Genomic DNA, 8,849 nt, shown 5'->3' with positions numbered 1-8,849 from the left:
ATGGATGGATGGATGGATAGTGGATGGATTGATGGATGGTGGGTGGATCGATGGATGGTGGATGGATAGTGGATGGATTGATGGATGGTGGGTGGATCGATGGATGGTGGATGGATGATGGAAGGATGGATGGATGGTGGATTGATGGACGGTGGATGATGGATAGATAGTGGATGGATGGATGGATAGTGAATGGATGGATGGTGCATGTATTGATGGATGGTAGATGGATGATGGAGGGATGGATGGTGGGTGAATGGATGGATGGTGGATGGTGGATGGATGATGGAAGGATGGATGGATGGTGGATGGATGGATAGTGGCTGGATGGTTGGATAGTGGATGGTAGATGAATAGATGGATGGTGGATGGACTGATGGATGATCGATGGATGGTGGATGGATGATGGATGATGGATGGATGGTGTATGGATAGAAGATGGATGGATGGTAGATGAACAGATGGAGGGATGGATAGTTGGATAATGGATGGATAGATGGATAATGGATGGATGGATGGGTGGATGATAGATGATGGATGGATGTACAGTGGGTGAATGGATGGACGGTGGATGATGGATGGCTGGTGGATGGATGGATAGTGGATGGATGGATGGTGGATGTATTGATGGATGGTAGATGGATGATGGATGATGGATGGATGGATGGATGGTGGATGATGGATGGATGGATGGATAGTGGATGGATTGATGGATAGTGGATGGATGGATGGATGGATTGATGGATGGATAGTGGATGGTAGATGAATAGATAGATGGTGGATGGACTAATGGATGGTGGATGGATGGATGATGGAGGGATGGAGGGATGCAAGACAGTGAGGGTGGGAGGGTGGGAGGGCAGAAATAGGGGGATGGATGGAAGATGGGAAGGAGGATGGAAGGATGGGTGAATGAATGGATAGATGGGTGGGTGGATAAAAGAACCAATCAACCAGCTACCAACCCCAGGAGGGGATAAGGGTTGAGGAAAAGGGGTCCCAACACCTCTCTTCTGAGGCAATCATGACAACATCAACTCTAACTTCTGTGCCAGGCACCAAGGCTGAGCAATCCTGCATCACATCTCTCTTAATTCTCACCATCACCCTACATCCTGGAACCTACTGCTGCTTCCATTACTCAGATGAAACACTGGAGGCTCAGAGAGGAGATGCGCCCTGCCCAGTCACCCAGCAGGCAAATGGCAGAGCCACCATGCTGGCGTCTGGCTGCCTGGCTCACACCCCTGCATTCTGTGGGCGCCACCCTCCCTGCTGCCCCCTCACCATGGGTCCCTGGTCTTGTAGCTTCCCCTTGCCCCAGGGCAGACTCACCCTGGCAGGTCACAGAGCCGCAGGTGGAGGGAGTGCCACAGCCAGTGTGCGTAGTCAGTCTGTACTTCTCCCTGGAAGCTCCGTGGGGCACTAGAGGCCCCGAGGATGTGCTCCAGTGTGGCCTCCACGATGATCTTGTCCGGCTGAGACGGCCGATACCTTTGGAATGACAGGGCCCATGTGTCAGGGGCTTATCATGTAAGAGAATGCCCATGGCCAGCTGCAGGTGGAGACCCTCATGTAGCAAAAGCATGTGCCAGGAATCCACTGTCAGAGCCCTTATTAGCCACAATACCCCCTTACATTCTGGGGCAGGATTTTTTTTTTTTTTTTTTTTGAGATAGAGTCTTGCTCTGTAGCCTAGGCTGGAGTGCAGTGGCATGATCTCGGCTCACTGCAACCTCACCTCCCAGGTCCAAGTGATTCTCCCACCTCAGCCTCCCAGATAGCTGGGACTACAGGTACACATCGCCACACCCAGCAATTTTTTTGCATTCTTAGTAGATACAGTATTACACCATGTTGGCCAGGCTGGTCTCAAACTCCTGACTTCAGGTAATTTCCCAAAGTTTTGGGATTACAGGCATGAGCCACTGCGCCCTGCCCATGGTAGGATTTCTGCTGTGAGCACTTAGGGGGTTGGGCCTAAGAGCCCGAGGAACCCAGGTGGGAGGCCCAGAGGAGGAAGGGGGCTTCCAGGGCCAGCCCTCCCCAGTTCTCCATGGCCTGGTTCCTGCCCCAGGCTCTGCAGAACAGTGCTTGACACCACGAGGAACCCATCAGGCAGTGATGCTGGAAGAGACTTCGTCCCTGATGCCTCCAGGAACCTGAGCTCCTGATCTCCCTCCACCCCCTCCTGAGAAGCCCACAAGCACCCCACCTCCTTCCCCATCTGTTCATAGCATCTCATGCTGGAAACACCTGCTGTTCTTGTCTTCCAGAGCCCTCACCACATCCCAGGTAGGAAGGGAGTACCATGCCCATTTCACAGATGAGAAAACCAAGGCACACAGCAGAGAAGTGAGTTTCCCAGGATCTGGCAAGCACTGGAACCCAAGACCACACAGTCCCAGAGTGGGACACTCCTGCAGCAGGTGGAGCCGCTTGGGGCTTCCCTGCCCAGACGCTGCTCCCCAGGCCTCACCTCATATGTCAAGTTCTGCTGCATGCACTGCTGGCCCCAGGACACATTGAGCTGTTCAATGAACATGTCTGGGGTCTGTGTTATGGCCCCGCAGGCCCGGAGGGCATCCAGGCCCCAGGTTTCCTGGAGCTGATAGGGATGAAAATAGGGTATGTGACCTGGGGCGGGGGGTGCAGCCGAGAAGCCTGGAGCAAAGGGGAGCCCCACACTGGGCACAGTGGCCAGGCCCCGCGTACCTGCCCCGGGGAGGTGGCCAGGCAGCCGTCCCAGGCAGTGCTGTGTGCTGAGAACCTGTTGGCCCAGGCAGGCTGCAGGGTCACAGGCTGTCCTCTGTTCCAGGTGAGCTGCACCTGCATTGAGATGGGAGGGTAGGGGTGGGGATAAGGGGGAGATGTGGGGGAGAGGAGAGGCTAACGGCACCCCCACACCCCATGTCTGTTGGGAAATGAGAGGCTAGGGAGGATGGAGAAGCTGGGATACTCCCCCCCTCCAATATCTCTGTAGTGGAATTAGGATTGGGGGAGGAGAGACTGCCCTGCCCCTCATCTCTAGAAGAGCCCAGAGCCATTCCCAGGCTGGAGACTGAAAGCATCTGGATAAAAAGCCCGCCTCATCCCAAACACCCCGACTCAGCATTTCCAAAAACAGAAAGCTATCGTGCGCCTCACTGCAGCCTCCAGGGCCAGCAGGATCCGTCCCTGCCCATCTGACCTCATCTCCCCGTCACCCCCACCCCACCCCCTGCCAATCACTCTGCCCCTGTCTTATTCCCCCTCCCGCCCTCCCTGAAGCACCAGGCTCCTTCCTGACACTAGCTCCCCCACCCATCTGCCCATTCGCTCTCAATCTCATTTCCTCTTTTTTCTCTGAGATGGAGTCTCATACCCTCTTTACTTTTTTTTCCAGTCGCCCAGGCTGGAGTGCAATGGCATGATTTTAGCTCATTGCAACCTCTCCCTCCCAGGCTCAAGCAATTCTCCTGCCTCAGCCTCCTGAGTAGCTGAGACTGCAGGTGTGCACCACCATGCCCAGCTAATTTTTTGCATTTTTAGTAGAGACGGGGTTTTGCCATGTTGGCTAGGCTGGTCTCAAACTCCTGACCTCAAGTGATCTGCCTGTCTCGACCTCCCAAAGTGCTGGGATTACAGGCATGAGCCACTGTGCCTGGCCCCTCTTTACTGCTTTATGATGCTTACTGCACCTTCTAATTTTAAAATTCATTCCTTAGCTTGAATTCTGGAGAGCGTCTTTTCCCTGCACACGGCTGGCCTATTGTCTTCCCTTTCACAGATGGAAAAACCTAAGGCTCAGAGAGGTGATGGGAGATGGCTGAGACCACCCAGCCAGACAGGGCACCCAGCTGCCTCACTCAGTCCCCAAAGCTAACGCTAAACAAGCAACTATAAGTGATGAATTGGAGATGCCTGTACCTGTTTCCCATATTAAAATGTGAGCTGTTTTCAAACACTACCTGGTATACAGTAGGTGCTTAATGAGGTATTGATAAAGGAAGAACCGAATGAAGATCCGCAGGCTTCAGGGAGCTGTGATTCTGGAGAAGTCTTTGTCACTGATGAACACGGTCTCCTTCTCCTACCTGAGGTGCCCAGCCCCCCAGGCTCAGCCACGTCCCAGCTCCTGCCCCTGGCTAAGGGCGCCTCGGACATCCTCACTCACCTGCCAGCTCTGCCTGCCACTCCTGCTCTCAGCAAGGCCGCTGGCCTCAGCTTGCCGCCAGGAGACGTTGAATGAGTGAGCTAGGGCCAGGCGGGCAGCCAGCTAACTCTTCCCCAGCCATAGGGAGGCAGAGACCAGCATCTGGGGAGGGGGACAGACTCAGCCAGGGGCCTTACCCAGACAGGCTGCACCTCTTTCCCACCCGCACAGACCACCTTCTCCATCAAGGTGAAGGCTGCAAGGGCAGGTGGCTTTGAGGACAAACCCAGCCCTGTGCAAAGTCCTGGGAGAGCTCAGCCCATCTCTCAGAGGAGAACATTGAGGCTTGGAGAGGAGTGGATGGAGCGAACAAATGAGAGAGATGAAACTGGAGGTCGCCCTCCTCTTCCACTGTCTTCCCCTAGCTCTGTGGCTCCGGGCAGGTCATGATGCCTCTAAGTCCTTCAATTTCATCATCTGAACACGGGGCTATTAAGAGCACCGAGCAGATGGGAGGCCGAGGTGTGGGTTCACACAGCACCTGTCATGGGATAAGCATTCAGGGCCTGTCAGCCACTGTCACTGCCGTGCCTGTCAAGGTGTTGTGGGGACCCAGGTCTCCTGCTGCCCCTCCAGAGAGACTGTGGGATATGATGCAGCCTTGTCAGCCACAGGTAAGACTCTTCGGGCAGGGGAGGGCCCCAAGGACCCCGCTCAGCCTTCAGGGTGGAGTTCAGCTCTGCCCCAGGGTCATCTTCCAGCCCTGACACCTACCTGGTCCCTGCCATCCCAGCCGACAACCAGGCCATCCTGGTGGCTGCCTCCCAAATGCTCTTACAGGCAGAGACTGCAGTGTCATGGCAGGGGAAAGGGCAGCGGGTGGGTGAGCTCCACTGGGCGGGTGAGGACAAAGGGTAGGGCGTGTGAGCTGAGGTCAGCAGCTCCAGGCGCAGGGCGTGTTCAGGGGACCCTCAGCGGATGCTGCCTCCAGCTCAGGCAGGTGGCCACTTGGGGGCCACACCCCCAGATAATTTTCACAAAATTTGGAAGCTACGTGCTCACTTCGTCACCATCACCACTTGACACCCTGTGCTGTCCCTGTGGGAGCCCCCATTGCAATGAGACTTCACAGCTCCTCCCCAGCCCTTGGGCCTGGACTGGCCTCGTGATGCGCTAATGGAGTTTAGCGAAGTTGACCAAGCGCCAGTTCTAAGCCCAGGCCTTAAGACGCGCTGCCCTGCTTCCTCCCTCAAACCCCTGCCCAGCCACATGAGAACCAACCCAGCTCGCCTGTAGGCTGGTGCCACCTGGGGTTGCAGGGAGCCTGGTTTCAGCTCAGGATGTCCAAGCACAGCTGACAACCAGCCCCTGAGCAGGTCAGAGAGCCCAGCCAATGCCAGCAGAGCCACCTGCTCACCATACAGCTGACCTTGAACATGCGGAAGACCAGAAAAGCTGCCCAGGTAACCCACAGCCTCGTGAGCAAGGAGCTACGCCTCCTTTATGCCACTGAGTTTCGGAGCAGTTTGTCATCTTGAATCAGGAGCTAGTGGGAGCAGCCCCAATCCTCAGCAACCTGCATAACTCTTGGGGCCTCACATGCACAGGTGACCTGCAGCCCCTCGGAAGCCCCGCACCCCCATGCTGCCCTTCCTATGCTCTCCTTCCATCTCGGGTATGACAGGTGGCACCCCATAGCTGAGTCCTCGCAACAGTCTCCACACCCTGGGTCTTCTTCCTCTGTCCCCCAGGTGAGTCAAGCTGCCCTGACCTCCTGCCTCACTTGACCCCACCTCCTGAGGCCCCTGCATAGTCCTGCTTTCCCAGACCCCCACAGCAGGAGGCTGCCCAGGGGCCCTTTGCACTGTGGCGAGCTCTGAGCTCTGTATAAAGGGCACCCATCTGTTCGGATGGGCTGCAGGGAGCTGTGCCCAGAGACACTGGCACTGGCTGGTTCTCAGGGCATCACCCAGTCATTGGTTCTGGGGAAGCTGACCACATGCAGGGCCAGAAGCCTTTTCCCTGTCACCTGCTGACCCACCACCTGCAACATTGTGACCACAGTGTGGGGCTGCAGGCTGTGAGGCTCATCAAGGGTGGCACAAATACACAAACACACACATACATGCACATACATGTATACACACATCCACGCACACAGGCATGCTCACATACAGGCACACACATGCACACGTGTGCACATACATGCACATGCGCATGCTCACAGTCATGCCCACACATACACATGCACACAGGCATACACGTGCACATACAGGCATACACACAGGCACCACATACATGCGCACACATGTGCACACACAGGCAGATACATGTGCACATACAGGCATGCACACACATACGCACACAGGCATACACAAGCACACATATACATGCACACACACGTGCATATACAGGAATACACAGGCACATATACTTACATGCACGCATGCATGCGCAGACACAGGTGCAGATACATGCACACTTACAGGCATACACATGCACACACGTGCACCTAGTCATGCATACATAGGTGCACACACATACATGCACACACACATGCACACATACATACATGCACACTGCCTTGGCTCGTGTAGGACCTGCTCATTTTCATTTCCTCTGCCTTCCAGGGCACACGTGGCAAACATGACACTGGGAGTATTCCATCAGTCCACCTGGAAAGCCATGCCCCCAGGCTGGGGTCTACATTCTGTCTCCGTACCTGGGAGGTCGGGGGTCGGGATCTTCTCTGTGCCCAGCGGGTTTCTCACACAGAAACTGACAGTCTGCATGGCTGCACAGGCTACGAATGACAGCCCCTTCCAGGGATGCCTGTTCCTGGAGGACCCTGGGGCTCATGGCTGCCATTGGGGCTTCATTAGCATTCACCTCTTCTGGAACCAGAATTGCCCAGGGATGCCACCCCTCCCACACCCTGGCCTCTCCTCCCTGCCCGGTTCCACTCAGAATAAACCCCAGCTCCTGTGTGACCTGGGTCCCCCAGCCCTCCTGCCCCACCACCTCCCTTCTCCCCACTCGAGCCACGCTGGCCTCCCTGACGCTGCTCCACAGGTAAAGCTCATTTCCACCAGGGCCTTCTACCTGAAGTGCCTCTGCACCTCAGCCAGCTCCTCCTTATCCCTCAGATCTCGGCTTGGAAGTCACCTCCTCCAAGAGGTCTTCCCATATCACCCTACCTAAAGAAGCCCCACACTCCACACAGACCCTGCTTGCTCTCACAGTCTTTCCCACACGTGGAAATGGTCATGTTGGATGTTATTTTGCTTATGTGTGTTTTGTTGCTCAATGACTGTCTCCCTGAGGGGGACACCTGGGCCATCTTGTTTCCCAATAGATCCCTCGTGCCTAGAATCACACTTGGGATCAGCAGGTGCTCAGTGACGGCTTTTTTTTTGTGAGACCAAGTTTTACTCTGTTGCCCAGGCTGGAGTGCAGTGGCATGATTTTGGCTCACTGCAACCTCTGTCTCCTGGGTTTAAGTGATTCTCCTGCCTCAGTTTCCCAAGTAGCTGGGATTACAGGTACCCACCACCACACCTGGCTAATTTTTGTATTTTTAGTAGAGATGGGATTTCACCATGTTGGTTGGGCTGGTCTCGAACTCCTGACCTTAGATGATCCACCCACCTTGGCCTCCCAAAGTGCTAGGACTACAGGTGTGAGCCACTGTGCCCAGCCAGGGATGATTTCTTGAGTGGCTGGATCACTGCTGCCCGCATTCCCTCACACACTCACCCTGCAGGCTGAGGTTCCTGAAGGGCTTGGGGAGAAGCCCAGAGAGGCTCCCAGTGACAGCCAACACCTGGCCATTCCACAGCAACTCCTGGTGCAAGACACAGGTCCCATGAGCTCGCTCATATGTGGTCTGCAGGACCATCTCCCCAGGAAGAGCACTGAGCTGGAAGAGAATGATGGCGCCACAGGGAAACCTGACACACGCTTCTGCCTGGGATGGGAAAGGAGAGAAGTTTGCAGAGGAGAAAAAAGGGAGTATTTGTGGATCATTTCTAGTTTCCTGCATGGCAACATATGTCAGGGAATCAAAAAGCCAAACGCTCCCTAAGAATGAGTGGATAACATAAAGGAGAGGAGAGGGTGAGAGGACTATGGCCAACTGGAGACAGCGCAGAACAGCCACCTCTCAACTCCATGGCCAAACTGCGTGGCTCTGGGCAAGTTTCCAACCTCTCTGAGCCTCACTTTCCTAGACAATGGAAGCAAGAAAGTGTCAACTTCTGCAAGATAATACAAACGGTGCACTCAGCCCAGGGCTAGATCTTGGAGAGATTGGAGGAGCCATGCAGTTGGTATTGTGATTTCTCAATCATGTACTGAGCATGTATTATGCTCCCAAGCTAGTGCTGAGTGCCTGGGTACAAAGGTAGCCAAGACCTGATCCTGGCCCTTATGGGGCTTCCAGGCTGACAGGGAGATAGTCAAAGGACAGAAAATGATGGGACAGGGATGGTCACAGAGGCATTCAAGGGTGAAAGGAATGCAGAGAAGCAAGCTTGGGGAGGAGGCAGGGAAGAACATTCCAGGCAGATGGAACAGCCTGTGCAAAGGCTCAGAGTGAGTCGCTGTCCTTGCTTGTAGGTACCATAGTCCGAGGGTCACCTGAGGGCACTGCAGGGGGACTGCTGGGGGTGGGGTCGGAAGTTTGCTTTTTTTTTTTTTTTTTTTTTGTTTGGGG

General features: G+C 55.0%; 1 pseudogene; it reads right to left on the bottom strand.

Annotated features, from left to right (window-relative positions):
* LOC108316014 overlaps positions 1-8,849 on the bottom strand; it is an 82,143-nt pseudogene that overhangs the window by 15,028 nt on the left and 58,266 nt on the right.

This window comes from Cebus imitator, unplaced genomic scaffold (assembly GCF_001604975.1).
Source record: "Cebus imitator isolate Cc_AM_T3 unplaced genomic scaffold, Cebus_imitator-1.0 Scaffold181, whole genome shotgun sequence".
NCBI classification, from domain to species: Eukaryota; Metazoa; Chordata; class Mammalia; order Primates; family Cebidae; genus Cebus; species Cebus imitator.
Note: the sequence above shows the minus strand (reverse complement) of the source record. Positions and strands in the feature narration are given on the sequence as shown.